The sequence below is a fragment of the Dermacentor silvarum genome, chromosome 5, assembly GCF_013339745.2.
Source record: "Dermacentor silvarum isolate Dsil-2018 chromosome 5, BIME_Dsil_1.4, whole genome shotgun sequence".
Taxonomy (NCBI): domain Eukaryota; kingdom Metazoa; phylum Arthropoda; class Arachnida; order Ixodida; family Ixodidae; genus Dermacentor; species Dermacentor silvarum.
In genome coordinates this window covers 51400867-51427663 of record NC_051158.1, presented here as the reverse complement: position 1 = coordinate 51427663, position 26797 = coordinate 51400867, and the positions used below count along the sequence as shown (strand labels likewise).

Genomic DNA, 26797 nt, shown 5'->3' with positions numbered 1-26797 from the left:
GATAGATAGATAGATAGATAGATAGATAGATAGATAGATAGATAGATAGATAGATAGATAGATAGATAGATAGATAGATAGATAGATAGATAGATAGATAGATAGATAGATAGATAGATAGATAGATAGATAGATAGATAGATAGATAGATAGATAGATAGATAGATAGATAGACGGACGGACGGACGGACGGACGCGAAAGGAAAAGAAGGTGGAAACTTGTTTCCCGCTTTCGATCATGTACCGTTGGCACGGCTCAAAGCAAGAGAAAAAATTGCCGCGTATCGGCGTGCTTCGCTGCAAATGTCGTCGAAAGACGATAGTCTTCTGCCGGCCGTACTACATGAGTGCTGGTCTGATCCGCGGCCACCCGTGATGCTGTTCTCGTACCATTTCCATCCTGGTATGATAAATGCAATGGAGGTTTGTTTGAACAGATTTCATTTTACCGCATTATTTCATCAAGCGGCCATTTATATTTTGCCCTGCCTCAGACAGCGCTTCCTTTATGTTGAATCGGCCGCATCTGGCTGGCATTGATAAAATTGAGGAGGCGCGCATAGCATGACATTTTCAGCGCAGCTTAAGAAACTAGGGTCTTTAGAGTTACGTATCTATGTATTTTCTATTAAAGAAACACACCTCCTAATACTTACCTAGTGATGTTGCGCCTCAGATATGCGTAATATTTACTTTGTGATCGATAACGTTCACAAGTATGAACAGCTGTACCAGTTTAAGTAGTGTGGGCGGTAAGCAAGAGGTCCAACTTTGGCCGGGTGGCTGAATCGGGTGACAGACAGACAAACAGACAGACAGACAGACAGACCAAATTTTCAGCGTTTAAGTTCCCCAAGAAAGAGTATCGTCTTTAAAAGTTTTCACTTCGGTACGTGGTCGGTTATTAACTGCGACCCTATGGGAAGTATGGCTACTACATGGTGAAGCCGCAACGTGCACAGTCACTTCAGTGGTAAACGCGCGCAGCTACAACTATGAGCCAAACAAATATACGTTGAAGAACAGCTGCGAATGTTTTGGTCCTGCAACGCTCGCCTAGCTACGCCTGGTTCCCGCGCGCTCGTGAAATCGTTTCGGGCAGGTCGCGGCGCGTACACGTGGAAAACTTCAACCTCTAGTGCCGCCGAAAATTTACGCGAGGACATATACACGCAAAACAACTTCCCCGAGTACGTGGTGAACTGCAATTCAGGAGAGAGTGCTGCCTGGTTTGCTCGTGCTAACGAATTACTAGACTTGCAGCTTCAAAACGCCTAACTACAACCATACACATGCGTATGTGGGCGGCTGTGAAGGCTCGGGAATGGCAGCGGGGGGGCCGTTATTTGGAGCCGTATCTGTCAAGTTTATAATACCTCTACTGGAAACGCCTGTCCCGGATGAACGCGAGAATTGCACTTGTTATTCTCGTTCCAGCGCGGATTCTCTTCCGGCGGTGTTGCGGCGGGAATTACCTGTGTTACGACGTGAATATGGAATTTCCCAGGTCGAACTGTACAGCCCTGGTACACTTGTAGCTAATATATAATGCAACCGTTCAAAAAGCTTCGGCGACTGCATATTTTCACCTTGTGCGTCTTTCCTATAGTTAACATATGTGACAGTGAAAAGGCCGCTCAACAAAGTTAGCGAGTTAAGCAGAATTTCCGCTAATTTTGCGTTATCGAATACACTAAAGGTCGTTCTTACTCCGATCGACCCCTTCGTCAGCCGAAAGAGATTTGAAAACAAGGGACCCGTGGCGGTGCCACCGGGAAGTTTCCGAACCAGAAACCTGTGACGTCATGAATTTTGACAATGTATTTTCGTGCCTAGCAAGTTCTTCATCGCTACAAAAGGATTACTTTGCATTCTAATTGAAACGAGAATAAATATTAGCAAGTTGTCAGAACTACATCTGGCGAACAAATACGATCCAAACAGAAAAAAAAATTTGTTGAGATTCGTGACGTCACCAGTCACGCACCTTCGCTGGCTGTATTTCAGCGCGGCACAACTTCGAGCGTCGGTTGAAGCACGCAAACGCTTCCACGTCACAAGCGTCGGCATTATCGGGTTTTAGATTTTGCGTACGCAAAATGTAAAACTCCGTATTAACGTCTTTATTTTGCGCTAAGTTAGACCTATGCTCTTTCTCAGTACTTCTTTGCAGCACTGCGGTAGCTACGCAAACTCTTAGCCAATAGGAAGGTCGAGTGCCCCTCGAGTTGTATTCATCCGCGCCGCGTCGTCTGCTCAGCGTCTGCTTGCCATCCTGTCGGTACATGCTCCACGGTTGGTGGATTGAGGTAATGAATGATTTGACGCCGTAACCATAAGCTGCGTCTACATACATGTGACAGTGGGGCTTCGCCTTACCTGTACGCTTTCCCTGCAGTTACGCTGCAGCGTCCTTATAGTCGCCATAGTCAGGGTGAACGCCCTTATAAATGTTCACCTGCGCCACAGCGTCTGATCGGCGTCTATTTGGCGTTTGCTCGCTACCGTCATCACGTACCGTGACAGAGCGGGGTAGTAAATTAATGATGCAGTGAACAATGAGGCCTTTATAGCGTTCCGCATCGTCAACGCATCACCAATGCTAACGCTGTGGCGCCACCTGCTAACTAGTAATAAAACCAGTTTCACGGCTTAGTGCCGTGTCTGTAGTCCTAACAGAGTGAAAACAAACAGCCGATCTCAATAGTTACGACAAAACATACGTAATGATTTGACCTCAGCTTGAGATGAGACTTAGCGATGACGGATTTTGCTGTTTGTTTCTTGCTGACAGGGCGGAGAACCAGTAACAAGCGCGCATTCGGATCGAAGCGGGTTGTCGGCACTGTATGGGCGCCGCCATGTTGCTAGGTGATCACGGTTATGATGGCAGGTGCGGTTACCAGCGGTAACTGCCACAGTAATTCTCGGTCTACGACGGGCATGCGCAAAGGTCCGAACATGTCACGTATCGCTATACCGTAGCTATGTAGTGAGCATAACCATCTAGTGCAGTCAATAATCAGCTAGTTACGCCCGTAACTATACTCTCCTGCGCAAGAATATTGCCTGTGTACGCCTCGTACTTTCGGCAACTGCTGCAAGTCTTTTGTGAGATTGAGTATTGATATTCCCACTCTTCCACATTAATAGACTTGATACAAGCTATGAAGCCTCTCATTTCGTCGAATCGCATTATAGCGGTCGAGTCGAATCGTATCGCGATCGAACCGCGTCATCATGATCATCATCATCATCATCATCATCATCATCAGTCTAGTACTAGTATCTGTACTGCGTTATTATACCATAACCAATATTTTGTCAATTATCGACTGTCATTTGTCATAGCTCTTCAAATCGTGCCATAAAGGCCGATTCGAAATGTATTCGAGCACATCTAATCGTGTCACTACAGTCCAGTCGCATCGCATCGATTGCAAAAAAAATAGTAATAATAATAATCTGAGTATCTCCAAGTGACGGCAAGCAACATTTCGTTGGTTCTATCCAGGTATACGGGGCATTTGCAGATTTTTAAATCTTGGTGCATGATTGTTGGGACACCCTGTATATATAGCTCGTTTCTAAGCGTGCCACCTTACCCGGGAGAAACGAACGCATCTCACACTCGCTTCAAAAGCTGTGCCAGTTTGAAGACCCTGCCCAGAGGCTATGCGCTTTAGAACGCAGCGAACCGCACAGCTGTCGTCAGTCTCCGAGGCGATGGCGTCATCGCGTTGCTAGAAAGCCAGGTTTGAAAAAACTTTCGCGCGCGTATAATGTTCCAGCACTTGCGTTCGAAAAGCACGTTGTTGCAGGTACGTTCTTACGCCCGAGTGTATAAGTCCGCGTTATACAAAAAAACTCGTTTTCGTTGAACGTTCTCTTTGCGGGAGAATGCGTATTCGCCGCATGGTTAGCGTTTCCCGGTATTGAATTCTTGAATACCGCATTGTGTGGCAGGGAAGCTTCCTTTTCCAGGCGCGTGTAATGTGACTCTTTCTTTTCGACTGCGCGCCAGCCATTTAGAGAGACAACATCAACTTACAAAGAGCGTCGGAAAGCACACCATAAGAATAACGTATAAAATTGGTCGGTGCACATTTCTGGGTACCAGCGGACAAAGAGAACAACCAGCCGCAACAACGAAAAAGAAAACCCATGCGGAACGTTTGATAGAGTGGCCGACGCAGCATTATTCAGCGTCGCAGACAGTCCATGAAGTGCGCACGCAGACGTCATTCTGGCTTTTGTGTTTTGTTCGACTGCCACGATCGATAACAAGCGATCTAAGAACTAGGTGCGTGTACCGCGTAATTGAACATCGGTGCAGTTGATGCGTCCGTCGAACGTAAGCGGAAGAGACGAGAGCATTTTGTCGATACCATAGCAGCCCGTGTGGTAGCGAAAGGTCACGCCTGATTCGGCCATTTTTCCTCCGAACACGTGGCTCATAGAATTCGTGGAATCGAATCGAATGCCTGTTTTTCAGTTCCCTGCCTCCGTCACTCACAGCACGCAGGTGGCGCTGCGAGAACCATATACCTAGGGAGCCTACATTCAAGCGCTGTTTTAAACGGCGTTGCCATGTAGGCTACCTACATATGTATATACCGCTGCTTTCAGCGATAGGAAATAGAATGCTTCAGCATAATCCGATGAACGCTTCGCTAAGCGATGCGTAGCTGCGTTGGGCGAAGGGCGCATGTGCAGGGTCTGGTAATGTCACGCCCGGCTTGATGCGTCGTCATGCTAAAACACATATAGTGCTAAACCACATAACGCATAGCGTTACGCTAAACACCTGCAGGTGGGGAAGCATATGGAGCCGCGTTAACACCAGTCCACCGCTGTTTGCTAAACACCTAGCCACGCGCATAACACATTGTGTACTATTCTAAAACACGTATAGTATGCTAAACCGCAGAGAACCTCGCGTCATGCTAGACACATACCGGCGCAGAAGCAGGTAGGTCTATGCAGAGAGAGAGAGAGAGAGAGAAATGAGATGCGAAAGGCAGGGAGGTTAACCTGAAGATTGAGATCCAGTTTGCTACCCTGTACTAAGGAAGGGGTAAGGGGGGACAGAAAGTTAAAGAAAAAAATGCACACAAATAGAAAGAGAGCGAGATGAAAAAAAAAAAAAAAAGCGCGCACACGCACAAAGGAACGCGGGACTGTCACTGTCGTCGTCTTGGTCGCCTACTGGTGGAAAGACCACATCAGTCGGCACTATACAAGATGGTCTTCTGAGAAAGAGACCGGTCGTTGAGGCGTGCCAACGCCGTCACGAGGGACTGTCTCTGGAAGCTGTGGCGATGAAAATGACAGAGGATTTCTTCGATTGTTTTCCTCGTTGCCACAACTGTGTAAACACAGGTGGGCGCTACAAGCTATAAGCATGTAGGGGCATGGACATCGCAAAGTGCTATGCGTTAAATCATATAGCCGGCTAAGAATGGTGGATCGTGATAGGATAAACACACGCCACGCTAAAATGCAAGCGCATGGTCTAACACTGAACACTCAGCAGTGCGAAAACACAGATGGCCGTGTGAGCTTTTGCTCTATATGTTATACACGTTGGGCCGTGTAAATATAGCTACGCTAAAACGCAGTTTATTCTCTCCCCATTATGTATTCATTGATCGCAGTGGTGATAACGCGGTATCATTATTGTTATCATTGCCTCTTCGTTCAGAAACCCGTAGCGCTGTGTAAACACATGGTAGCGTGATGTAATAAACGAATACCAGCATGGTTAGTCCATCGCACTATGTACGGCAGTGGTGATGTGTGCTAAACGCGAAGCAGCGCGAATAGCACGCATAACGCTTTGCTAAACGAGCCGTCTTTTACGGCGTACTTCGCTTATTCGTACGTGGGCCTTCGATGCTGCACTTTTAAGTATATATACGGGGCGATCATTTTTCAATTTACCGTATTTTTTTTAATAGCCTGTGGCCGATGGGGGCGAAATACGAAAACACCCGTGTACTTAGATTAAAGTGCACGTTAAAGAACCCCAGGTGGTCCAAATTTCCGGAGTCCCCCACTACAGCGTGCCTCATAATCAGATCGTGGTTTTGGCACGTAAAACACCATAATTTAAATAGCCTGTGGCAGGTAGCATAATTCTTGTCCTCGAGCTGGATTATTCGAAGAGGCGGACATTACTAGCACGATAAATCGAAACACATATTCAACTAATTAACGAAAATTCACTAATTACTTTCTTTACGGAACATATCGCAAATTACGAATTGTAGCGGGTCAGCTGGCAAGATGTATTCACTTGAAATTAATTTCCAGAATACCCTCTACCAACGATGTCCAATTAGCCCTGTGTTTCGCCAGGTGATCCCCCACCTTATGCCTACGAATTTCCTAATTTCATCCTGTGATATAGAGCAGATAACCTTCAGTATGTCGCTGTGGTGTGGATCAGAGAACAAACGGGGATAGCCGATATTCTAGTTGACATTAAGCGGAAGAAATGGAGCTGGGCAGGCCATGCAATGGTAGGATGGATAACCGGTGGGCCATTAGGGTTACAGAATGGATACCAAGAGAAGGGAAGCGCAGTCGAGGTCGGCAGAAAACCAGATGGGATGATGAAGTTAGGAAATTTGCAGGCGCAAGTTGGAATACGCTAGCGCAAGACAGGGGTAATTGGAGATCGCAGGGAGAGGCCTTCGTCCTGCAGTGGACATAAAATATAGGCTGATGATGATGATGATGATGATGATGATGATGATGATGATGATGATGATGATGTCGCTTACATCACAGTGGACTTTCTCTGCCTGCCTTATTATTTGCATGTCCTTTCTCTATCTCTCCTAGTTTGATCACACCAGGTAATTCTCTGCCGGCCTCGAATGCATTTCACTTCTCTTGACACCCATTCTGTAAATATAATTTATACCATCGATTATCCGCCCTTCGCACAACATGGCTGGCCTATTTGCATTTACGCCTATCAATGTCAACTAGAACATCGAGAACATCGGCTACCCCCCCCCCCCCTTCGCTCTTGAACGCACGCCTAACATTTTTTATTTATTTTTTTTATTTCATGACTCGTTGCATCAAGAGCTACAGACGGCTTTGCGCGCGCAACAGCAGCAGCGAGCGTCGAGCCCCCAAGAAACTTGCGGTCACGTGCCTTATCAGTCGGCCACGAGGGGTACAAAAAGCGTTTCCTAACTGTTTCAGTGTACTGAAAATCTCTTCACGGTTTAAGATAAAAGAATGGCGCATAATGCCTCAAGACTAATGCTTACACTTTTTTCGTATAACATACTGGGAACAGCACTTGTAAAATTATGGTTGTGTAGAGGGTAAAAGTGGTGCAAATCTGCGGGCTTATACTTCAACGCAGTCCTGCTTTTTTGAAAGATGCTTTTCGCAGCTACCTCCGTGGGCAAAAACCGGAAGTCGTCCAGGGCACATGTTTGTAATGAGTGAAAAGGACTCCGGTTTCAGTCGCAAGCCCCGAAGCGGAGCTTACCCGCTCGCTCATCGGCTTTGCGGACCTCGCGTGCGCGCGTGGCCGGCTTTCACGCCTTGGGGCGCACGCTGGCGCCGTCGACCTGGGGTGCTAGCCTCTCGGAAAGCTACGGCTCGCAGTCGTCGGCACGCAGCAGGCCAGGCAGGAGCACGAACTGGAACACAGAGAGAGAGATATAGAAATAGAGAGAGTGAAAGGAGCACTTGTTGCGCGGCCTCCTAGTTTCCGGACTGCGGTTGACTGACGTTCGCGGCTGGGCGTTCGAGCTCTCCTCCCTTTTCGACGCCGCCGGCGGAATTGGGCCGCTTTTTTTTTTTTTTTTTTTTTCGTGAGCTCCATGCAGTGGCCAGTGTGGTGTTGGGGAGAGGAACCCCGTAATTTCTCGCTTGTAGCGCGCGCTCATGGGTATGCATCCGTATCATTCCCAGCAGTAGGAGTTACCCACGTGAAGTCACGTGTCCCTTGTTGTTGTCCTATTGGCAGTTTCCAGAGCGGGACTATAGATAAGAGGATCGAGATAACGCGCGCGTGCGCCATGTTGTTGTCCTTCTCGCAGCCTCTACAGCGCTGCTAGAGATAAAAGCATCGGGATAAAAGGCACGTACGCCACATTGGTCTTTTCACAGCTTCCACAGCTTCTAACGGTAATAAGATGAGGATAACGTGCGCCATGTTGTTGCACTTCTCGCAGGTCTAGCGCTGCTATAGATAAGAGAGTCGAGATAACGCAACCCACAGTAGAGACCAAAAGTCTGGGGACCAGAGGTGGCGGTAAAAAAAAAAAAATTTTTTTTCCTCACAGCCTAGGCATAAAGGCTGAAATCAAGTGACACTGCCTACGTCCGCCTGTTTGACCAGCGTCATGCATCAAGACAATTTCACGTTGCATGGCTGTGCTAGAAGAAATTAAAATCGCTTCTCGGCCTTTTGGCTAAGATCAAGTGTGCTAGAAGAAATTAAGATTTTTTGCCGATGTCGTGGTCTCTAGACTTATGCCCTCGACTGTACGCCATATTGTTGTCATATTCACAGCTTCCACGTTGCTGCCGTAGATAACGGGACAGAGATATTGCGCAGCTATTCAACGTGCTGGCTGTACAACGCTATGGCTGTCGCCATGACGTTAGTGCGTGCACCCTAATAGCCATCGACATAAGTAAAAAGTCGCCTTCATGGTCCTCATCCTGAAAAGACCCTGAGACGATATTAGCGATTGCTGCTGAACCTGTGGTATCGTGTTCGAATACCCTTTGCTACGGCCTCAGTTTAATGGTGGCGGTAATGCAAAAAAAAAAAAAAACGCTCGTACGAGTAGATTTAGGCGCGCGTTTAAGGCAGCCCATGTGATCAAAATTATTCCGGAGCCACCCTTTCCGCCACCTCCCACAGTGGCCCCGAGTGCATACTTCGGAATACTAAACTCTTATGCAGTTTAAATGGAGTCACTTAGAGGACGGCCTAAAGTGACGCCCAAAATAGTGATAGCTGTTTCTTCTTTCAGTGTTCGTTGTTTCAGCGATTCGAACTTCTAGCTTGCTGCATAGTTCATTTCGGTAGGTAAAGCGACTACCTCGCTCGGGTATTGGCCACGGGTTCGCTCCCAGAACATGGTGAAATTCTTCAAGATTTCTTCTTTTCAAAACATGCTCGCACTTTATTTGGCAAAATGACAGTTTCGCGTTTTTTCTTTCGGCCATTGTCCTCAACGTCTTGAGCTTTGATGTTGAATGACTGATAAGTGTTGCAGCGCCAAAGAAAAGGGAAGGACGAGAAACAGATGACAACAAGCGATTACTGCCAACTGAAATTTATTGCTTGAAACGGACGTTTATGTAACTTGTTTCGCGCTGCACCGCTTATCAGTATGCAAAATCAGCTAGCCCAATCGGTCACCCTTCTCAGGTGAATTAGTGATTGATTGAATCATTGATTGATTGATCGATCGATCGATCGGTCAATCGAGTGAGTGAGATGGTACTTCGGTGCATTCAGGTGGGTGACAACCGTTCCATTCATTAGCTTAAGTCCACGGTAGGGCACAGAGCTATCCGGAGGGATATCCACCTATTCCGGCAGTCCTGCAACACGCGTAGGCGTTCTGTAACCCTGCGAATTCCCTAATCTCATCAGTCCATCTAATTCTCCGCCGTCCCCGGCTGGCTGCCACCCGGGATTCCCGTTCCCCTCCCGAACCCGGAGCTTATCGTCGCGTGTGCGTCGACTATCATTCGATATTGATGCTAAGCAGCCTGGGGTCTCGGTTCAGTAACCGGAAGGCAGACTCCTCTTAATTACGCCGAGTGCCAGCGGATAAAGAAGAAAATAAAAAAGAAGCAGGTCTACAATAGCGACTGATCCCGGCGCGAATCCACCGAGGGCCAGTGGGGCTTAGGTAGCCAAGACAGGAAGCGTGGAAGATACGCCCATTGATAGCCCAAAAAGCTACAACGGGGGGATATGCCGAAATTCTCCAAGTGCGCTTCCCCGCACATTTTTGCTTCACCCACACAAGATGTCCTCGCCGCTCGCTAGCTTATGCCCTCGGTTCAATACAGAGTTTCAGCGTGTCCGGTATTCGGGTAAACGCAGACGGACTGGGCGTTTTACCGGAGGGGCGGCGACGTAAACGGGAGCGGCCTGCACGGTGCATTCACCTGGTAGCGGTTGTAAATTTTCGGCAGCAACACTGATTACGCCACTGCCGACAATTTACATCAGCAGCGAAGTAGCATGCACTTGGTCACTGCAATATTAGCCGTGTTTGTCTGGTTGACTGCACCGTGCAGGTAGCTCACGTTTACGCCTCCGCCCATACGGTAAAGCGTTCAGTCCGCCTGCGTTTACCCGAATACCGAACACGCTAAAACTCTCTAATGGTTCCGTGAGCGGGAGGTCCGCCGTCTTGTGTAGGGCAACCATAATAGCTTTGAAAAAACCTGCTTCCAGTACTCAGCATATTCCCTACCGTGCATCAGGGTTACCCAGACATTAAGCAGACTCACGTCTGCAGAACTTAGTTAAAATAGCGTTAGCGGGAGACATGTCGCATCTGTTTTCGACGTAATCGCCCATCGATCTTTTTTAATCACGTTCTTTAACATACACTTAGGCAATCTCTCAGTAAGGAGATACCGACAGAATCGGCTCGCGAGGACGTTCTCACTCAGCGTTGACTTGTGTCGTAGACGTTTTCACGAGGCTTCAGCTCCTCAGTTTCCCTTATGGTTCTCGTGCTTGAGTGCTGATAGCGCGTGCGTCCTTCCTTCGGATGCTGCAGAAATTCACACCCAATTCTTCTTGACAAAGCATTTTTCCGTTTTGCGCACGAAGGCTTTCGCGTATCATCTGACCCCTATGCCTCGTTAAGGTATCACGCAAGGGGGCTCAATAGTCAAACAATACTAAGGACAGTACAATCATAAGGACTGCCACAACTGGACACGTGGATGGGAGGAAGTTCTATAATAATCCTCTAGTGTCCGGGTTTCTCGCGCCGCTCTTGAAAGAAAGTTTCGTCTCGTTACGATTTGCGCAACACCGGGAACGTAGACTGCTAGCAGGCCGTGTTGGTGGTGCCATCTCGTAACGCCGAGTGCAGTGAGAGCGTGCAAAAGTACTATTGCAATGAAAGCCTACGTGTGTTATACAGCGTGTACGAGCAGCGGACGAAGGCACGTGAAAACAGACCAAGCGCTGCATTCAACGAAGAGTTTATTTTACACACGGCAAAATGCGTAAGGAAATAACAGGGACACGTGGAAAAGCGCCTGTCGAATTTTGTTCTCGTACATTGGTCATTTGTTCGTACGCGATCTATACGATACGTAACCATGTCAAACCAACAAGCCTGACAACATATCCTTATGCAATGAAAGCCTATGTGTTGCCTAGTTGGCTGGTTTGCAGTATTATTGCAGTATTCATATAGTCGTGATTATAAATCATAATCACCAGCAACAACGATGGCGACGAGAACAACATCAACAGAAATCGGTTCTGACGCTATGCGGTTGAGCTAACCAACGCAAGATGTCGCTAGCACTGCTACTGGTTCTGTCCGTGTCTCCGGCGTTGCGCAATAGGGAACATTGGAAACATGGTGGCCAGGACAGTGTCTCCGGCTTCTGCAAGTCGCTTCCGGTGCCGGTCAAACTCAAAAGCGCGGCCTTCGAGATTGGCGTCCGTTATTCCGAGAGAGCAGTCACCTCGGGGTGAGATTCGGACACCACCTATTCTGCAAACAGCAATACGGTATGCACAGACTCGCTAAAGCTCCGCAAACGTGGCTCCCTCTATTGCACGAGAAAACGCGGTACTGGCGGGTCAAGGTGAAGGGGGCGGGAATGAAGGGGGATGGGAAGGGGCAAAAGTACATAAAGTGGCCTGGAGAGGGCGTGATTCCATAGCTCGCCTCGTCGGCGGCAGCGTCACGCTCCAGCGCCGACATATCATTCTGCCGGCCCCCCTCGAGCTCCACGCATCCACACTCTAACGCCGTTCCATTCACGCGATGCAATGAAGCCTTGGCGTGCCAGTCATTTCTCTCTCTCTCTCTTTCTTTCACTTTCCTACCAGGAAAAGCACGCAAGAGGAGTTCCTTTTTGGGAAGCTGTCGCGCTTTATCTCTTCTCGGCTGCCTTCTTTTTTTTTTTGTCTTTTTTCTTATCTCGGAACTCTTGACAGCCGCTCTTGTGGCGATAAGAAAGAAGCTGGAGGTTCCCACTATAGTTAAGTAGCCTCACTTTGAGGCAAGCGGCTCGCGAAAGTGGGGGGGATCCTCGTTTATTTTTGGGTCAGAGAGATCACGGCACATGAATAGTGTGCCGGGTTCGTAAGGTCCTTGAGGAAGGGTTAATTAGGGACACAAAAGAAGTGAGGTTAGGGTAAGCATGCGGTATGCCGCGTAAGAGTGAGTGAGCGAGGACTGTTTTAGGTTCAGGGGAGCCACGAGATTTTGATGTAGGAGTAAGCGAAGGACAAGATTATTTTCGACGAAGAAGCCTATAGAGCGAGCGACCGGTCGATCGACCGAAGGCGATCTCGACTCCATGGGATCGACTCGATTTTATTCTATAAGTGGGCGAAGAATAGGATAGTTCTTTTTGTTTATTAACCGTCGAGTGAATTACTGAATCAGTGGCTGAATGTAATACAATATAGCGTAAGCTTTATATGAAATAATGTCAAGTGAATGAATAAGGGCTGTTTCATATCGTTAAGCCCGACTCGACTACAAATTTGTGGCAAGCTAACACGTTCTTTTTTTATATTAAACGTCTTTCTCTCTCTCTACCTCCGAAAATAAAACCTCAAGAAAGGGCTAGGTGATTGAAAAGACCGGTTCATGTATTTATAATTTTGTTGTATGATCGACGCGCTCTTTCTAGGCGTTTTGCCTGTTTACTTAACATCATCATCTGGCCTGTTTACTTAACAGGCAAGATGATTTTGCGATAAACAAAACATGGACATTGGCTTGGGGCGTTAAACGTCATAGCTCTAGCTGGTCAAAGAAGCTCGCCGTTGTTCGGCGTGGACGCTGGGCCTGACACGTCGGAAAACAGGCATTATGTCGTTTCGAGGCGGCCGATGGCCGTTATCGAGCAATTTTCGAAAGTGGTCGTAAATGACTGGACCTTTGACGTTCTTGTATTTGGAGTGAATTAAGCTGGGTGGAAAGGGGGGGGGGGGGCGGCTTAGTTCAGGCCTGATCTTTATCTAGGACTCAAGCTAGACTGAGGTATTTCTTTGTGTTGGCAGTTTATTGAGGAACCAATCACTTGCAGTATACTTACGCTTAGCGTGCCAACTACTCAGTGCTGGCTTTATTGCGCACTGAATGATTAACTATCGTCTTTTTTACGAGCTTCGAGTGCTTCGGTTACTGAGTGAAAAAAAAAGCCATCCGGCGCAAAGCACGTCTTTGCGTTTGTTGCTGTCAGGCTTGCACTCGTGTTTTGAAATGTTCCTCTACTCGACAAATTACCTCGACTCAACGATGGCGACGATGACCAATATTCAATTAACATGTGTGAGCGGCTTGCGCGCGTGTGTATCATAATCTAGCACCGTATCTTTCTTTGCCCTATCTGGTTAAAGTTACCTACGCTTGTAACGATGCCACTTCCATTCTTTCTCGTTTTTCCCCCCTCCGATGATCTCAACGTCTTAGAGCGGCTGAAAGTTGAGCAAGTTGATAGGATTTCGTGTTGCCGAAAGACAGGAGTGCAAACACAAGACACACAAAAAAGGGGAACAAATAGAACAACAAAAACGCCGGCCTTTGGTAGTACGCTCGAACACCCCCCCCCCCCCCCCCCCCCCCCCCCCCCACCCCCTATCTCTCCGAAGAGATTGCTCTGTCTGTTCGACCAGTACTCACCTGGTGAAGTAAGGTTTAAAAAAGGAAAGAACGAAAAGGAAAACAGGGAGAAAGAACGAAAAACAAAAAAAAAAACAAGAAAGCTGAACGAGGCAGGCGAACAACCATTCAGCCCAAAAATGCACGTTTCGATTCTCTACACCTACACACCACTTTCGCAAAAGTCGTCACTTTCCTAACCACGTCGTCGTCTCTCGCTTTGAAACTGCAGAAAAAAAAAGAGCGATAGAACGTTCCAGTTGTTTTGCCGTGGAGCATTTGCAGCTGCGTGTCTTTTTTTCTTTCTTTTTTTCTTTTTTTAATTCTATTCCGCAGTGCTGTCACAGTGTCGGGCTCGCTTCAGTCCGGTTGTTATCTCGTGCACGTGTATTCATTTTACTTCTTTTTCCCCCTTTTTTTCCTAGCCTGGAGCACGAGACCCTGTAGGTAAGCAACCTGTTTGATTTGTTTCCAGAGTGCTAAATGCATTAAGCATCCACAACTGTGCAGCTGTTTAGCAGTACCGCAACTTCTGCAGAGCTAAATAGCTATCTGCTTAGCTGTTGACCGTGTTTCATCGTCATTGTCAGCCTATATTCACGTCCACTGCAGGACGAAGGCCTCTGCCTGCGATCTCCAATTACCCCTGTCTTCCGCTCGCTGATTCCAACTTGCGCCTGCAAATTTCCTAACTTCATCACCCCACCTAGTTTTCCGCCGTCCTCGACTGCGCTTCCCTTCTCTTGGTATCCATTCTGTAACTCTAATGGTCCACCTGTTATCCATCCTACGTATTAAATGGCCTGTCCAGCTTCAATTTTCTTCTTAATGTCAATTAGAATATCGGCTATCCCCGTTTGTTCTCTGATCAACACCTGGCTTTAAAAATCTTACGTGTCTGTTGAGCTTATTGTCTGCGTCTAAATAGCGTCTTCTCAGCTGTGCAGAAATACAGCTGCTTTCGCTATAGCTACTTCTTCTGTACGGCTGTTTGACTGTGCAGGGATTTCACTGCCGACCACTTGTACTAGCGTTGTATAGAGCTATTCCGTTTTTTTTTTTTTTTTTTCGCTATACAGCTACCCCAGCTGTGTTCCAGCTGTACTGCTATATCTCTGTACAACGACGACATTTAAATGTAAGAGTACCAGTTAGCTGTTCTGTTTTAAGTGTACCGCTGCGCAGTTATACAACGCACTACGGCGATGCTGCTTTATAGCGATACCACTGAGCAGTACAGCACACCTCATCTGTACAGCTGTACAACAGTGCTGATATAAGGAGACTGCTGTATAGTTACAGCCGTACAGCGATAACCGTTATCTTGACAGTACCTTTCACTAGACAGGCCATACACAGCGACAGCTTGACATCGATACCCTCCACCGTGTATTCCCTTTAGTCCTATACAGCTTTAATAACACCGTTGTGTGGCGATAGATGAACAGCGATATCCCTTAAAGGCCCAACCACATGGAGCTAACCACACGAGGCTGGCTACGCGTCACGCGTCTGCGAAGCCGTGCGCGCTTGTCCTGCGCGTCTAGCGAGGGGAGACGCGCGGAACGCCTGATTTTGAGCGTACGCGACGGATGTGCCAGCCTGTGTGCCGACGTCACGTGGCCGGCTTGTCAACTTCCGGAACGGGCTAACGATGGGCACGTACAAGTACAGCGTGTTTCTCACTTTGAAAACAATGCAGTACATCTAATATTGATAAATTAAATAGAACGAAGTGACGTGATGAAGTGAAGAGTAAACTTTGTTCTCAAACCCAAGCAAAAACATTTCCGCTGAGGGTGATCTAGTAGCACTGTGGTATACGCGCAATTAAACGCGCAGTTGTGCACGTATCGCGTTGTGGTTTGCCCTTCCCTTTGTCACACGCGTATACGGACTCAGAGACGTCGCACGTACACGTAGAGTGACGCATATCATGTGCTCCATGTGATCGGTCCTTTACAGTGCCCGTCAGTTGCACAACTGTAAAGATGCAGCTGTGTACAGCGATACAGTTTCCCAGTACCTTGTAGCTGCATAGCTGTAAGGATAGCGCTGAACGTACAGCTAAACCTGTACAGTTCCATTTAGCTGTCCGGCTGCACATGTGTAGAGCTATAAACGGCATCCTTGTAGCTTTACAACTGTATAACGGTATCCTTACAGGCGTACAGCTTTAAGGATACCGCTGTGCTGTTATAGTTGTACAGTACCATTTAGCTAGCTGTATCATATCGTTATATCGCTACAGATGTGAAGGGATAACGTTTAGCTGCACAGCTGTCGCTGTGCAGTCAGTATTCGGCCCCCGGTTCCCAATGGTCGAGCCATAGAGTTGCAAAATTTTGGGAAATACTGAATGGCCTAAACAAAAGTTTATTTTCGTTCTTGTATTTTTTTAAGGAAGAACATTACCAGTAAACTATGTTTCACGCTACCAACCACACATATTTGTAGCCGACTGGGCGCTTCTGTACGCTACGCAGGTGAACAGTATGAACATACTGTCAATATACATTATTCCCTTGGCTAGAGATGCACGATTAAGTAGATCTGCCCCGCTCAACGTCGCAAAATGGTATACAATACAAAGGCGGCACGCACTTCGCAACTTTGACGCGCAAGCTATGCCGACATGGCTTGACAGCAAAGTGATTAGTCTGCTCGTTAGAACGAGGATCAGTTAAAGTGCGTGGTTTCGGTTTCACCTTTCGGTCTCATTCTTGTACACAATTTCGTTTAAGCTTAACGCTGTCATTTGTCGGGGCAGTAAATTACTCGCCGAATCTTTCAGGTGCCCAAGAAACAAATAAAGACAAAGAAGCCTTTTTTTTTCTTCACAATCTTTCTTAATTTTTTTCCCGACCATTCGCATCTCTAGCGAGCCGTTGCATCGTCATCAACACGCCTCAGGTATATCCAGTGCTTATTGTATTTCTGTCTGGCGCTTCAATGGCGGCTGCTTATTAAATGACGCCGTGCATGTTCTTGCTTTTTTTGTTGTCAGTTGATATTGTTTGAGTTCGGCCACTTCCGTCTTTGCTCGTCATTATTTTCTACGGGACAACGTGACGCAGTATGAATGCTCCCTCCTTAAAGCTAACGCCTTCCTTGCGCGTTGTGACGTCACAAAGAAGGAAAATAGGTCTTATATATATATATATATATATATATATATATATATATATATAAGCACCACCGTCTGTTGCGCAAAGCTGGCGATTAAGCTTTTGTTCGTTTATTACTTTCATTTTACTTAAGCGTTTTGCTAGAATGAAACGCGAATAAGCTAGGTAATTCTCGCAAATCTCTTGACGGGTTGAGCTCGCTGTTGTCACGTGCTAAGCCCGCCAATCCTCGCCATTTTTCATTGAATTCCGCTGAGAGAATCGCAATTAGCCAGAAATTAAGCGCAAACAAATGAACACCTGGCTCCTACACGCGCTCTAGATTTTATGAAAGTAAATTGAACCCTGCTTTAAGCACAATAGGTCTCGTTTCTTTTTTATTTCAGAATAAAAGTAACATCATTGGGTTTGCGGAAGGGTTGCCGTATTACTGCGTATTGCGAAACTTCACGTAGTGTTAGCTCTGAGAGCACAGCACTGCCTCTAGCTTCCAGGAAACGCGTTCTGTTCATGTGCTTTACTGTTGGCATGAGGCCCAGCGTTTTCTTTTTTGATAATTGCTACTCTTGTGTTTTTGCTACTGTCGCAAGTGACGTCACATTCTTGCTGCAGTGAGCGTAGAAATTGCCATAAAGAGTTCGTTCGTTTCTTTTTTTTTTGTACTCTTGATACCACGTTCTTAATTCCTGAAATCGTATTTTCTTTAACGTCATGTTTACGTCACTGCAATGTCGTCATGTGCGCACGCCCGAAGTGCCATCTGGTACTGTTAGAAGGCGCATCTGGCATAACAGTTGCATCTGCTGCAGCGACTCGCGATTACCTGGATCCTGTTGGTTCCCCATTTTGTCAGACGTATGGTGACGTCACACAGATTACGAAGCTGGTTTGATGACGGCGGAGTGACCACGACGGCATTGCGACAATCGCGACCGCGAATACCTACCGAGTGGCCCAAGCTGGTAGACAACTTGGGCTCTTGGGTCGTCGTAAGAGGATAGATAGATAGATAGATAGATAGATAGATAGATAGATAGATAGATAGATAGATAGATAGATAGATAGATAGATAGATAGATAGATAGATAGATAGATAGATAGATAGATAGATAGATAGATAGATAGATAGATAGATAGATAGATAGATAGATAGATAGATAGATAGATAGATTCAAACCGTCTCAAGTAGGCAAAAAGTGCTAATCGCATCAAAACAGCTGTGACGAACACTCATAGAACCGGCTGGCACTGTGAGCGGGTAGGCATTATCTACTCGTATTGATCACTTCAACGTGAGCCCGTGAACACGGTTGCTTGTAACTCGGTGTAATTCTTTTAAACTCGTTTGCCGCTTACTTAGCATACAAGTTGCACGTTGAAGTAGCCACTTCAGGCGATATAATCAGAACGGCTACTGCACACATACGGTACGTAAACACAAGACACGTGATATGCGTGGCATATCTGGTACGTGAGTAGTACGTTCACGTTACGGAAAAAAGCCCCCATTAACGGTTTGCGACACTCTTTCATTCGATCCTACTATTTCCGGTAGGGGAATGTAGCTGCTGAGATCGCAGCGGCCTTCGAGATTCATGTTGTCTCCGAGTGCACCACCTTTTGAGGCAGTGGCGTCCAGAACTTGCCGGTCATGACGTGTTTCCGGCTCCTGCAATCGCTTCTGGCGCATGCAGTATGAAAAACATAGCCTTCGAGATCTGCGTTCTTTCTTTTGAGGATGCGTTTGCAGGGGCCTGGCTTTGGACACCACCCATTAGCTAACGATGCGTCGCCGCAGCGTGATGGCGGTACAGTTGTAACGTTTTAAATAAAATTGCTTTTCTTGGCTCTTTCGCCCGTTTTCGGGGTGGTTGGCGGCCGGATTTTCAGCGCCGATGCAGAGGTCACGCGCTTTCGCGCAACGAACTTCCGGGGATCGCTGAGGCGCGCGTGCGCACGCACGCATTCCCATGGGAGCGTGTACCGAGAAGGCTCGTGTACCGTGCATTGGGCGCTTGTTGAAAAACTTGGTGGACGCTTAAGCTTCGCCTTTAAGAGTAGAACGCGATAGCGTGATCGGGTCCTGTTCGCATCGCATCGTTCCGTTCGCATACGGCAAGTAGGCTTTATTCACTGCAACACTGAACGTGGGAAAGCCAGCTTACAAAGGCCAAGTTTACATCGATCCCCTTAAAGTCGGCTTCACTTTTAAACTGAAATGTTTGCTGGAAAGACGTTTTTCTAGGGGCAATATTAAGCGGTCTTATATTAAAATGTGAATGCCCTAGCAGCTTTTTTTATTATTTTATTAATTGTTTGCTATTGCCCCGACGCGCGCAGGTCTGGTAGACATGTTTGAGTTTCCTCGTAGCAGAATTATGTTTTCTCGTACATTCGAATTACAATCCGATGCCGATTGGTAAACAATCCGACGGCGAATCCGACGCCCAATGGTAAAGTCGTACTTACCATTTTTCTGACGCATTTCACTGTGAGAAATTCAATTTTTGTTCACCAAAACCAGAGGGCCTGCGCGGTCGATGTGGTTGGATTATTTTCTCCGCCACCCGTGATCACACGCTCGTTGCCGACACCGGATTTTCTGCGACACGGGGCCCTAAATGCTATCGTGTTAAAAGTGACGATCAAGCGGTAAATGCGAGAGGAATGCGTTTGCATTACGTCGCACATCTGTGAGGTCGCGGTTCCGTGATTTCAACCGCGGCGTGTATGTATTTTCACACACACACACACACACACACACACCACACACACACACACACACACACACACACACACACACACGCACACGCACATGCACACACGCACACGCACACACACACACACACACACACACACATATATATATATATATATATATATATATATATATATATTTATCCGCCGGGGTGCTTCAGTCAGCTAAGGCGTTGTGCTGCTGAGCACAAGATCGCGGGATGGAATCCCGGCCACGGCGGCCGCGTTTCGATGGAGGCGAAATGCAAAAACGCCCGTGTGCTTGCGTTGTAGTGCACGTTAAAGAACCCCAGGGGGTCAAAATTAGTCCGGAGCCCTCCACTACGGCGTGCCTCATAATCAGAACTGGTTTGGCACGTAAAACCCCAAAAGGACAAGACATACATACACGTTCTTGTAAGCTCTCCCATCCCCTCTCTACCACGTGACCGGCTTTCGCGCACTTCACCCATGCGCACTTCCCCCCCCCCCCCCCCTTTCACACTCCTAATGCTCACGCATTAAAACGCGCACGCGGACACAACGTCGCACGTGAGCTTCGGCATCTATCGTGGCTCCCACTTTACTGTGGTACACTAAAAAGATAATCTGTCGTCCACTCAGACACTCATCCGGCCAATAAATAAAAAAATCAAAGAGAGAAAGAAAAAAAAAAGAAAGTAACTGCTTCCCAGTCCTGCTGTGGCCTCATGAGCTGCTTGATTTTGATATATATTAAAAGAAATACACAAACAAACAAACTCGCACGCAATGCTTCACAGTCTCGGGTGGAACTACGTCACAACCCTACTACGTAGGGAAAGTGTTCGCAGCCACGGAATGTGCGAGCGCGATAATTAATATAAACTCATTGCAGCAGGAACCGCGAACCGTACTTGATCGGACCATTTGTCGCAACGTCATCCCGCGCGTGATGAATTGTCTTGTTTATTCAGATAGCGTCGACGTGTCTCTATACTCAGCACAGTGTTATTTCTGTGTCGGGCTGTCGTCACAAGAACGCACCTTCTAGGAAACGTGACCTAATCTATCTACGTCGATATACGACGACTCCCCCGAGCCATCATAGATCATTTGCTTCCACTCGGCCTGCTCATCGCAACCGTACAGAACGTGCAGCCTCGAAACGAAAGAGAGACACGTTGAACGGTGAAACAAAGAAGAGCGCTTCTATTGCGAACCCGCTCATTCGCAGCCCGCTGATGTATGCTTCTAAATCCTACGTTTCTTCTTGGAAGAATCTTCCGTGTTCGAGAAAGCGTTTCTTTATTGCGTCAAATCTTTAAGGCGATGTATTACAAATAAAAGGTCATACTGCGTGCGGATGTTATGGATTATATTCACCCGAAGTCTTTTGAAAGGCAGTTAGTTCTCTTGAAATAGAAATTTTTCCTCCGACGTGTATAATAATTAAGAGGGGAGCATACAACATAACGTAGCTCAAACAAAAAACGTTGTTATCCAAAATACAAAAAATAAACAACGTTTAATATTTATGCAAAATGTTAAATTTAAATCAAAAATATAGAAACATGCATTCGAAAAAACAAATACACATTGAGAAAAACAATAATTCTTTTACTGGTGTCGACGTTATCACCGCAAAATAAGAAAATATTATTACAAGTTATGGTAACAACATCGTAAATAAAGCGTTCCATTCCCGTAATGTAGTTAAGAAGAACGAATTACCAAATCTATGTGTTTTGTGCGGGAATTCCAATATTTTCCGGGAATTATCGCTATGAAGCGAGATTTACATAGGTTATAAGAGCTATTCCTGATAATTCATGCTAGTCTGATTACAATAAATCCGGCGAATAAATTTGAGCCGTGGTTTCTGACTTATTATTGTTAACAGCTCCCCTCCCAATGTGTTTTTTATTGATATAGCAATAAAATGGACACCCGAGGCGCATTTCTGACGTCGTCGTCGCCGTGATGTTCCGTGGAAAGTCCAAGGGCGATGACATCGTCGGCGTGCGCTGTATGGTGTAGTGTGCGAATGAAAGCGTGCGAGGGGAATCGACGATCGCGGCTCGATCTCCCGCACTCAAGGGAGGAAAGCGGGAAGGAAGCGCGCCATCTTCCGTCGCGCGCTAGGTTCCGGGGAGAGGGTAGGGAGGGAGAGCGGCGTGGTACTCCCGCAGCAACACCGTATTCCGCGGCCGCGCGCACCATATCTTGAAAGCGATCTTCGATCTGCGATGAGGGCAGTCTAGGCGCTTCGACGGCTCATGCATTTGTGCATGCTGCTTTCTTGACGATCAGTTTGCGTTTAAGTTATAGACAGCACGAAGGTCACTTCAGCTCGCTGCTGTAGCCGCGCTCGCTCACGCCAGCGTTTTGACAGCGAGTGTCTGCGCTCATCGAGTGTGGTGTGTTCATGTTTGCCTGTGCGCGCTGACACCATGCTTCTTAGTTTGGTTAGTAAGCAAATATTTGCAGGTACACGACCAATAAAACTACTCTCCTTACTTTGTATAGCTGAGTATTAATTTGCTCTCTTTATTTCTGGGGTTTTACGTGCCAAAACCAGTTACGATTATGAGGCACGCCGTAGTGGAGGGCTCCGGATTAATTTTGACCACCTGGGGTTATTTAACGTGCACTACAACGCAAGCACACGGGCGTTTTTGCATTTCGCCTCCATCGAAATGCGGCCGCAGTGGCCGGGATTCGATCCCGCTACCTCGTGCTTAGCAGCGCAACGCCTTAGCTGACTGAGCCACCGCGGCGGGAGTGCATTAATTTGCTATTGCAAACGTTGCTTCGCCTTTGGGCCGAAACTGCGACTTTATTTATATCAGGAACACTCGAGAATTATTCATATGGTTATCACACGCGAATCTTGCTACTTGATATTGCACTTTCTTTCAGTCTAGCCATGAGGTACTGCTGATGAGAGTCCCGAATTACACAAATATAATATAGACTATATTCTGAATTTTGCTTAAAATTCCTTCGTATGAAATGCAGCACTTTACTCACCGTTGTCTCTGCAACATGAATGCACTGCTTTCACCTAAAGCTATCATAAAAGCAGACACCAGCGTAGTTATAGCCTCACTTGTTGCTCGTCATTGACTTTTTGATGTTGTAACTTGTCTCTGACCTATGGACATGGTTGGTGAGATTTGTGCAGCACCATTTTCTGACGTTTAGGCTAATATTACATTTTGGCACCATTTGGCCGTTGTTCCATAATCTATCTATCTATCTATCTATCTATCTATCTTCCGTATCCTAGCAACGGATCGCGAGCCCAGTGTAAGCTATCATCCCTAATGAAATTTTGCGTTAACTTATCCCTTAGCCGCGCGTTGAAGCAACGCCCCGTTTCACAAACGAACTGGACATGCTTGCCGCCTGAGTGTTTTAAAGGGTTACGAGATGGTCTTCGTTTCGCAACCGTGTTTTGCAAATACGCCCAATGCGTGGCCGAGCGTCTTCTTCACCGGGCGGGTCAGACTTCGCCCACTCGACGGACCATTACAACTGTCTCGTTGCGCAGCCGCGTGGAGGCCACCAACTTTGCCGCCATCGATCACGGACGTGGACGACGTCGCTACTACATTGTCATTTGCGCCATTATATATATATATATATATATATATATATATATATATATATATCGTCGCTTTCCGCTGGGGAAGGGCGCGGGCATCAATCATTTGATACTGGGCACGTCATTAAGACTGACGATTGTGAATTTAAAGAATACGCCACTGACGTGTCATGCGGTAAGTGTCCATCAAGTTCGGGGACTTGAAAGAAAGATGCATTTGGTGGTACCTTATTTACCCGTGCCAAAGGAAGTGCGGAAGGTTATTTTATATTTGGAACGAATGGAAATATCTCGCCAGCCTTTGGAAGATTAGGAACATGTAAATAAACAAATACGAATATATATATATATATATATATATATATATTTATAAAACCCCGGCCGTAACGTCCGTGAACCACTTCATAGGTGCGTCTACTTCCCTGTGCATATTTACCCGGACCCAGAATCGCTTTTCTCTGGTCTCTCTCTCTCTCTCTATATATATATATATATATATATATATATATATATATATATATATATATATTTAAAGTCAAGTTACATCCCAAGGTTTACAAACGTGAGACGGACGTCAAGTTCTAACCATACTGTCACGTTGTAGTAACGATATGTTTTGACGTGATATTCAAAACGGGTCAGTATCACGATCGGATGAACGTGCCACCGAAACTATGCGAACACGTACGCCCACAAGCATCGACGCGCTAACAAGACATTGCTTCTTTTTCTTTCTTTTTTTTTCCCCCGTTTTTCTTTTTGTAAAGCTTGCTTCACGATTGACATTGTTGCCCAAGGAGAAGTCAGCTTCGCAGGAGACCCGCTCGCATTTTGTCTTTCCTTCGTATAGGACTGCCAAGGAAATGACTAAAAGAAACTGAGGGATTAAGTTGCGAAACTAGGCTTAGTAGCACTGCTCGCCGCTCCCGCTTGGAGCTAAGGCAAAGCGAGCTTCGCAAGAGCCGAGCAGTCCGGATGTCGTAATGCTCGGCCGGGCTCTCGCATCGAACCCGACCTGGGGTCGGCAACCCCGCGTCGTGCTCTAGCTCCATTAAGAGCGCCACAATGAACAGGGGGCAGCGGAGCGTTCAAGGTCACGTGTCTGGATCCGCGCGCAATGGATAACAACACCGTGTGCCGAGAATAATCTTTAAGAACGTTAGTCTGAGAGAGCGAAAATTGAAGGCATTTTTTTATTTATTTGCAGCGACACGTCAAAACGGCGTGGGCGCATGCAATATGCTTTATAGACGCCGAAATCAACGTAAAAGCTTTGTATTTTTCCGGAAAACGTTATTTTCGGCCCGTTGTGTAATAACTTTCTATTCTGAAAGAAATCATGGCTGAGCAAGAGGCAATCGATTTACATGTGTGTTTTGTTTAAGCTAAAGCGAGTCGTCTGAAGGAAGTGATGCAATTTCGCGTAAAACGACTTGTTTAAAGTTCCAGGCCTATCCAGGCTTGATAAATTATCACCGAGAATTTTGAATTGCCTCTTCAAAGAACGTGTACCTACTTGTCTTTCTCCGAACAATAAATCTCAAAAGACCGGTGAAAGTGCGAAGCTAGCGAAAATATGTTCGCAAGTTGGCATTTGTTTGTAAGCTTCGGCTCGGAGCGTCAAGTCAAAGTATTTTACTGAAGTACACGTGACAGGCAGAAATTTCTAAGCCATATGCTACTGCTGAAAAACTAATTTCAGTAAATCTGCTGCATTTAGAAGGAGGGGCGAAACGCTAGTGCCTAAATGTCGTGTAACTTTGACTTTTTCTGTCACGCCCGCTAGAGCTATCGACTAGGAGGAAAAATATATGTCCAAAGATGTTAAAGGACGAGAGAAGAAGCAGAAGGGGATAAAGGTTATGTTAACATAATATAATTTTATTCCGTTCTCGAAATCAGTCAATCATCAGTCGAATAATTTATTTTGCTTTTGAAACAAAAAGTATTGGGCAGCCGCTATAAGCTACTCTGACAAGCCACTTTACTAGGCGACTGTCTCTATATTGCAAATTACATAATGCACATCGACACTGTTTTAGTAAATTTGCCATCTATAATTACATAATAAAAATTTTTACAGCGTTCTATTTCAATATTGCCTTCTAGCAAACCCACCTTGAGCTCATTATCTTTCTTCGTTTATTTTACTTGTTTCGTTTCCCTTGGGCCACTTTCGCGCGAATACCACTTAATTTGAGTCTGTTAGTGTGTGCCAGTCTTTTTCCGTAGCGCTGTAACATTTATCCACTCCGAGACTGCAGAATGAAGAAAGTAATCACAAACGAAAATATCTGAAAATTAAAAAAAATAAAAATAAAACGACCCTACTTCTCGACCGTCCCGACAATTGACGTAGAAATAGGCTGAGTCACCCTCGACGCCCCAGTACAAGAGCCATAACTCACTGCTGTTATACGTATATTCGCCGCGATGAATAGACAAGAAGACACGCTGATCCAGCGCAACGTTGAAAACTAAAGTGACGCTAGACGTCTTTGAGTTAGTGACGTATCAGCAGTACTGGATAAGATAAGCACAGCCCCTCCACCCGCAACGAGGAACAAGGCGTGGTATGGCTGTTTGTTGAGGTTGTAACGTTGGTGAGGGGCGAATGGCACTGAGAAGTACGACACGTCTAAATACGTTGAAGGCTTCGTACCCATTCTGTCACAATGGCACATCTGATTCGGGAGGACTGGCCAGGAATGGGCGCATAACCCCTGGCAGACATACAGTGGCACCTACTCAATGGCACATATATCCAGGGACCAAGGTTGTCCACCTAGTCGCCGGACAGCAGCCAGCGGACAATTTTACATTACGGTGCATGTCCAGTTGTCCGAGGTGTCTACCCGGCAAGACCTACCCAGTTTCCCATGTTTTCGTCATCATGATCATCATCATCATCATTATCATAATCCATCTCTTTTATGTCCGCTGCAGGACGAAGGCTTCTTTCAGCGATTTCCAATTACCCCGGTCTTGCGCTAGCTGATTCCAACTGGTACCTGCCTGCATGTACCTACATTATATACATATACGCATATACGGTCATGATTAACAAAAATCGAGCCTTTTGTTTCCATTCTCTCTCGTTCATCTCTCTACATACATCATCATCATCATCATCCTATATTTATGTCCACCGCAGGACGAAGGCCTCTCCCTGCGATCTCCAATTACCCCTGTCTTGCGCTAGCTGATTCCAACTTGCGCCTGCGAATTTCCTAACTTCATCATTCCACCTAGTTTTCTGCCGTCCTAGACTGCGCTTCCCTTCTCTTGGTATCCATTCTGTAGCTCTAATGGCCCACCCATATATAGCCACATATATATCCACAAATATATCTGGCAAGTAAATGACCGTGAACGCCAAATTCCGGTGGAGAGGCAACAAAAGCTTCGTTCTAACCTCCCCCCCCCCCCCACTACAGGAACTCCGACATAATAAATAAAACAGATAA

At 46.5% G+C, this 26797-nt stretch overlaps 1 protein-coding gene across 7 annotated transcripts in view; it reads left to right on the top strand.

Annotated features, from left to right (window-relative positions):
* Positions 1–26797, top strand: part of LOC119453386 (protein dimmed) — a 510248-nt gene that overhangs the window by 347932 nt on the left and 135519 nt on the right. For 6 of the 7 annotated variants that reach the window (XM_037715426.2, XM_049667836.1, XM_049667832.1 and 3 more), the window contains one exon: positions 14303–14324. The exons of the other annotated variant lie outside the window; for it this stretch is intronic. The gene's annotated coding sequence lies outside the window, so the exon portion shown is untranslated. The remainder of the gene's footprint in view (positions 1–14302; positions 14325–26797) is intronic. 7 annotated transcript variants of the gene reach the window in all.